Source organism: Vipera berus (assembly GCF_964194415.1).
Source record: "Vipera berus genome assembly, chromosome: 2".
NCBI lineage: Eukaryota > Metazoa > Chordata > Lepidosauria > Squamata > Viperidae > Vipera > Vipera berus.
This window is the reverse complement of record NC_138203.1, coordinates 208,391,059-208,398,510: the sequence shown is the minus strand read 5'-3', so window position 1 is coordinate 208,398,510 and position 7,452 is coordinate 208,391,059. Positions and strand designations below refer to the sequence as shown.

Below are 7,452 nucleotides of genomic sequence, written 5' to 3'. Positions count from 1 at the left end.
AGGCTAGAGTGTTACTTGTCTGAAATGGTATAGTTCTCCTGCTCGAGCAGGGGGTTGGACTAGAAGACCTCCAAGGTCCCTTCTAGCTCTATTCTATTTTAAGATAAGGCTTTTATTTTATAATTGTCTTACCTCATTCAGAGAATTTTATATGGAACTTTGAATACAGCCAACTTCCATTTGCTGTTCTCCCAAGTCCTTTTATTGCTTCTGTTTTTTCCCCCTTGCAGGGGAAAATCCATTAGGAAGGGCCAAACGATATTATTGCAAATGTCTTTTAATAATTAGCACTAGCAATCACATATCTGGAAACATCCACGGCTGTATATTATATTTTAGAAGCTGTGGATACCTTAGGTTGAACACTCCTGAACAAGGTCCCCATAATATTAAATCAGATAATGGCATTTTGAAAGACGCAGCTTGTTACCACTGCAATAGGAACATTTGCCTAAAAAAAAAGTACTGAAGTCCACTCCTTATGGAGTCACATTGCTCTCCCACTTTCTCCTGCCTTCAGCTCTATGCAGATAATTTTTTAAAAATGCATGACCCTCCCCATTATCAATTCCATGTTGAAGTGGTGCTGAACTATAGCAACATAACTAGCTGTGTAATACTTGCACAAGCAAATAAATAAATAAATCTCTGGATATAATTGCCGAGCAAGATTGTTCTGAAACGCCAAGCTGCTGTAAATTAGTTTATAATACCTTACTAGCACTTCCTACGAGCTTACCTTATTTTAATCATCTTAGCCTATATTTAACACAATGCAGATTTAACACGATCCCCCTTTTGTAAAGAAAACATTACATTTATTTTGCACACTCATGCTAGAGGAGGAATCATCTGGTTGCTATTTTGCCACGCTCTTCGGTTTGCTGCCTCCCTAGCTAGATTTAATTCCGATCAAATCTCATTGCATTTTAATCAATTTATCCTTTGCAAAAGGGACTTTTTTATGCTTTATTTCGGGAAGGCATGGAACAGAAAGAAACGGACTGAAACGTAAAACCGAGCAAACTTCAACATCCCCCCCCACCAGGAAAAGATCAGCGAGGAACGCACCACAAGCTGAAGCAACCATATTTCTTGTTTATGCAGAAAACCGTTATGGCCAGCTCCCAGCTTTGAGTTCAAGGGCGGACTCGGGAGATAACGTCAGAAGGCAGATTGTTGACTCGCGGAACCGAAGCGCAACGACGCGCGCTTAATACATTTACCAGCCCATTTGGGCTTCCCCGCCCCGGTTCCTCTCTTTTGTGCCTCTGCGGGCGGCAGAGGGAAAGTTTGCTGATTAGCTGAGCGGCTTGTCAATCAGGCGCTCGGGAAATTCCAAAATGGGCGGATCGGAGTCAAGGTTCCTCCTGGGCAAGCGGAGAGGAAGTAAAAGCTATGCCAGTGAACGCAAAGCTTTGTAGGTCCTGAAGCTGTTTGGACCTCGATCCGTACAATTTTAGCAGGTAGGACTAGCTCACCTCCTCCCCTCTCCCTGCAGGAAGTCGAGTTCATTGCCTCTCTTTTAAACTGAAGCATGAAGTTCTGGGTGTTTTCGATACGTGTCCCAGATGCTCTTATGTGTGGCACGGCTTTTTCTTTTTTTCTTTAAAATAATAATAATAATATAAAGGGTGCATGTCACATTTCCTGGTATTTTAGGGTTCGGGAATAAAGGCGAAATAAGTGAGCATGGGATAAACAAGAGTATTGCTGTAAGGGATGCATGCAGAGGCACGTCTGAATTCTCTTGTTTGGACCACTTTCTGGTGAACGATTTTTCTTAATCTCACTTAGCATTGCACGTAGTAAACAATGATGTTGTAACTGTATTGAGTTTTGGGGGGTTATCCAGAAAAAAAAGGTGAACGTTCCCTTTGAGTTTCCTACATCCCTTTGAATGTAGATCCTTTTAAAAAATATCCTTGTCCTAGTGCACAACTGAAATTCTGTTTGACTTATTTCTCCTTGTTGTTAAAACGTCAGCTCTCCTGTATGTGGCAACTCTTTGAAGTAGATGAGTGGAAAGATCACATCAGATTGTGGTGTCATGTAAATGAATTAAATTACTGACTCATTTGCCAAGCACTGTTGGTGTTTGGGAGCAACTGATGTGTCTGACATCTGGGGCCCAATTCTTTTCATATATATATATATATATATATATATATATATATATATATATATATATATATATATATATATATATATATATATATATATATATATATATATATATATATATATATATATATATATTTGTTCAAAGTTAAAATATGTGGATTCCCAGATAAACATGCACAGGATTATATAACCTTTTTAATGTCTTCCATAGATTACAGGTTTGGTTATGTGGGAAATATTTTATTTTCTCTTTCCCAGAGCGAGTTAGATCCATGTAATTAATGTTAAAATATGATTGGCTGGTTTGTGGCTGGTATGCTTAGTAGGGCAGCTAAATCCAATTAATGGTAATCATTCTATAAATGGTTGATCAGCATGTCATGGTCAGAGTGAATAGCTACTAGTGAGCAGGGAAGTAAAGCTAAATCTCATTAGTAAAAATAACATATTCAAATTGAAGGAGGGGCACGGATCTAGCCTCAGGCTGGGAAACTGGAAAACAATATAAGCAGCTACATGTTCAAATATTTTTCTTGATAACAATATAGTAGTGATTTGCTGCTACAGTATTGTGTGTGTGTGTGTGGGGGGGTGCTTCTACTTTTCAGTCTAGCCTAACCTATATTCCTGGAATTTCCTGTCATTTTTCTTTGTGGTGGTGGTGGTGGTGGGGAGGTGCTGTAACAAATTCCCAATTATTTTTCAATTATTTTGGTTTGTCAGTTCAATTTCTCATTCTCTATTTCTCAGAATAAGGGAAAATAAGCATAATCACACATTTTTCTAAGATATAATACAGGCAGTCCTTGACTTAACAGTTCATTTAGTGACCATTCAAAGTTACAATGGCACTGAAAAAGTGACTTATGACCATTTTTCACACTTATGACCATTGCAGCATCCCCATGGTCACGTGATCAAAATTTAGATGCTTGGCAATTGTCAAGTATTTATGACAGTTGCAGTGCCCAGGATCATGTGATCATCTTTTATGACCTTCTGACAAGCAAAGTCAATGGGGAAGGCAGATTCACTTAAAACCATGTTACTAACTTAACAACTGCAGTGATTCACTTTACAAATATGGCAAGAAAGATAATAAAATGGAGCAAAAGCCACTTAACCACTTTCTTGATTAGCAACAGAAAGTTTGGGCTCAATTGTGGTAGTAAGTCGACTACCTGTATTGTTTTGGGGGGCTTAGAGTATTGTGTGAACTGAACCTCTTGATTTGGAAACCAAGGTTTAGCATAATGAGTGAAACCAACTAATGGTTACTAGTCAAGTAACAGAGTAGTTGAAGCTACAAAGCGTCGTGGAAAGCTTCACTTCTGAGTAACTTTCTGTTGGAGGTATCCTTGTATTTCAGGCTATATTGAGTTGAATGAAAGTAAGAGTCAATATTTTGTCAGTTATTTGATACTGGTGTTTCAAAATTCTGTCTGTTGTAAATATTTTTATTTTCACAGAAGCTTATTATCATTATATCATGGTTGAATTAAAAAACACACAACCTGATTTTAAAGGGAAGGCAAGGCAGTCCTTTTTTAAAAGATTTTTTGATTCTATTCCGGCTTTGCTGTTGGCATCATCATACAGTAGGCAAGTTTATGTTCAGCAACAGAGTTGTAATATTACCATTAAGGTGAAAGGCTCAATAAAAAAAACCCCTGAAATCATCACCAGTGGCCTGTGTATAGAGTATGGAGATCAAAACAAAGAGGTAGATTTGTGAGAAAGGATTGTTATGTGGCATATCCCCAGTTTGGTTTCTGTTACTTCATATACTCCATACTCACTGGAGAAGAGCCTAATGTTGGGAAAGATTGAGGGCAAGAGAAGAAGGGGACAACAGAGAATGAGGTGGCTGGATGAAGTCACTGAAGCAGTAGGCGTGAGCCTAAATGGACTCCAGAAGATGGTAGAGGACAGGAAGGCCTGGAGGAATGTTGTCCACGTGGTTGCGATGGCTCGGATACTTCGCAACTAAGAACAGCAACAACAACAACAACTCCATATGCAAAATAACATTGCAGTACATATAGGTCGTCCTCCACATATGACCATTATGGCGACTGCCCACTACAGATGATGATGATGATGATGATGATGATAATAATAATAATAATAATAATAATAATAACAAGAAGAAGAAGAAGAAGAAAAAGTAGGAAGGGACCTTGAGGACATCTAGTCCAACCCCCTGCTCAGGCAGGAAACCCTATACCATTTCAGACAAATGGCTGTCCAGTCTCTTCTTAAAAACTTCCAGTGTTGGAGCATTCACCACTTCTGGAGGCAGGTTGTTCCACTGGTTAATTGTTCTAACTGTCAGGAAGTTTCTCCTTAGTTCTAGGTTGCTTCTCTCCTTGACTAGTTTCCAGCCGTTGCTTCTTGTCCTGCTTTCATGTGCTTTGGAGAATAGCTTGACTCCCTCTTCTTTGTGTCAGCCCCTGAGATATTGGAACACTGCTATCATGTCACCCCTCACCCTTCTCTTCGTTAAACTACTCATACCCAATTCCAGCAACCGTTCCCTATATGTTTTAGCCTCCAGTCCCCCAATCATCTTTGTTGCTCTTCTCTGTACTCTTTCTAGAGTCTCGACATCTTTTTTACATCGTGGTGACCAAAACTGGATGCAGTATTCCAGGTGTGGCCTTACCAAGGCATTGTAAAGTGGTATTAGTACTTCACGTGATCTTGATTCTATCCCTCTGTTAATGCAGCCTAGCACTGAGTTGGCTTTTTTGGCAGCTGCAGCACACTGCTGGCTCATATTTAAGTGATTGTCCACTAGGAATCTGAGATCTCTCTCACAGTTACTACTGTTGAGCAAGGTACCACCTATACTATACCTGTGCATTTGATTTTTCCTGCCTAAATGCAGAACCTAACTTTTTTCACAATTGAATTTCATTTTGTTAGATAGTGCCCAGTGTTCGAGTCTGTCCAGATCCTCCTGTTTTTTAAGCCTATCTTCTGGAGTATTGGCTATTCCTGCCAGCTTGGTGTTGTCTGCAAATTTGATGAGTTCCCCATCTATCCCCTCATCCAAATCGTTGATGAAGATGTTGAAGAGCACTGGGCCCAGAACAGAGCCCTGGGGCACCCCACTACACACTTCCTTCCATGTAGATGCAGTTCCATTGAGGACCACGCGCTGAGTACGGCCTGTCAGCCAGCTTCGAATCCATCTGGTGGTGATGCTATCTAACCCACATTTTTCTATCTTTTCAAGCAGTAGGTTGTGATCTACTTTATCAAATGCCTTACTGAAGTCCAAGTAAATTATATCTACAGCATTCCTCTGGTCCACTAGTTTTGTCACTTGGTCAAAGAATGCAATAAGATTTGTCTGGCATGATCTGTTTTTGACAAACCCATGATGGCTTTTAGTGATGACTTTGTTTGCATCAAGGTGTTCGCTGATTTGTTGTTTGATTATCTTTTCCAGAATCTTCCCAGGTATTGAGGTTAGGCTGATAGGTCTGTAATTTCCTGGATCTATTTTTTTTCCCTTTTTTGAATATGGGAACTACAGCAGCTCTCTTCCAGTCCTCTGGTAGTTCCCCAGTGCTCCAGGATCTTTGAAAAATATAGTTCAGTGGTTCTGAGATCACGTCTGCCAGTTCCTTGAGATGTATATTGCGACAGTCATAAAACCAGTTGGTCATACAGATTTTATATTTTTTTGCAGTTGTCATAAGTGCAAATCCGGCAGTCACAACTATGAACCTATTGTTTGTTATGGGTGTGATTTTGCAAAAAACTGGAAGTAAGTGTTGAGTTTTGGCAAAACCGTGGTTAAAAATAGTCACATGACTCTGGGATGCTGCAAATGGCCATAATTGTGGTTGTGTTGCCCAAAGGTATGGTTACGTGACCATGGTAGTGGGATTGGGGGTGGGGGTGGGGTGACCATCAGAACTTTGACTTGGGTCATTAGGTCCCCTTTTTCAGGCAGGTTGTAATTTTGAACAGTTGCTAAGCAACTGGTTGTAAGTTGAGGTCAATCTCTATACGTATTGGCTTCCACTAGAACCTGCATTATCTAGAAGCCAAGGTACATGTGCTGCACGTGGAAGATTTTTCTCTTGCACACATCACTGCTAAACATACTGATATTGTTTGAGTGACGTTTGTACACAGAGCTTTTTTAAGAATGCCTGATGGAATTACTCCACTGTCCTAATAGAATCTCACAGAATCCATCTGATCTGTTCATAGACTAGTTTCTTTGATTTTGTTTTAGCTTTTGTTGGTGAGTCTAGCCACTGTGGTTTATTCAATAGCCTGTGGTTAAACTATGGCTTAGTATCTATATGAGCCAAGTCACCAGCTCCTTATTGTAACCTTTGGGTGAACTCCTGTATTGGTTACCTGTACTGGAAGTGGTTAGGCTGTCATAGTGTTCCAGGATTCCCTCTGCAGCTTTGAGATAACCTCTGTAAAAAAAAAAGTCAGGATGAAACCAAATAGTTGACTTTTGCCCTTACTTGTGTATCTGTGTATGTATGCATGTATGTACAGGAAGTCCTTGACTTACGACCACAATCAAGCCCAAACTTTTGTTGCTAAGCAAGACAGTTGTTAAGTGAGTTTTTCCCTGATTTACGACCTTTTTGCCACAGTTGTTAAGTGAATCACTGCAGTTGTTAAGTAATGCAGCTGTTAAATGAATCTGGCTTCCCCATTGACTTGTTAGAAGGTCGCAAAAGGGGATCACGTGACCCTGGGACACTGAGACTTATAAATATGAGTCAGTTGCCAAGTGTCTGAATTTTGATCACATAACCACGGGGCTGCTGCAACAGTCATAAGTGTGAAAAACAGTCATAATTCATTTTTGTTCAGTGCTGTTGTAACTTTGAGTGAACTGCTGTAAGTCGAGGACCACCCGTATACATATTCACATATTCTGTCGGTGTGTGTATATGTTGTATTCATGAGCATTCCAGGCAATAGTATAGCATTGGTTTGAAGGTAACCATGAACAAACTTCCTAGAAGTAAGGGTACACAGACTGTTTATTATAAACTTTAGACTATTTATAATAAAATTGGACAGTGAGAGGTGCTGTGGGCACAAGAAAAGATGTAGTTTTAAAATTGTGCTGGGTCTGTTCTCTTATTACAAAAAGGAGACAGTCCCTGACGTGTGTACAAAAGCGAGTCATTCAGGATGTTGAGTTCTGATCTAATCACTCCTCCTTGAGATTCACTGTCTATACTTTGTACCAATTTAATGCCAGCTCTGGATACATATTTTATTTCCCAACTGGTGGTTCTTATTTGTGGCTAAATCATTTGGACTTTTACCATTATT

General features: G+C 39.8%; 1 protein-coding gene across 12 annotated transcripts in view; it reads left to right on the top strand.

The window, feature by feature from the left end:
* The first annotated feature begins 1,357 nt into the window (after positions 1-1,357).
* The window catches only part of TNIP1 (TNFAIP3 interacting protein 1), a 106,724-nt gene continuing 100,629 nt past the window's right edge, over positions 1,358-7,452 (top strand). For all 12 annotated transcript variants that reach the window (XR_014025074.1, XR_014025075.1, XM_081317367.1 and 9 more), the window contains exon 1: positions 1,358-1,466. The gene's annotated coding sequence lies outside the window, so the exon portion shown is untranslated. The remainder of the gene's footprint in view (positions 1,467-7,452) is intronic.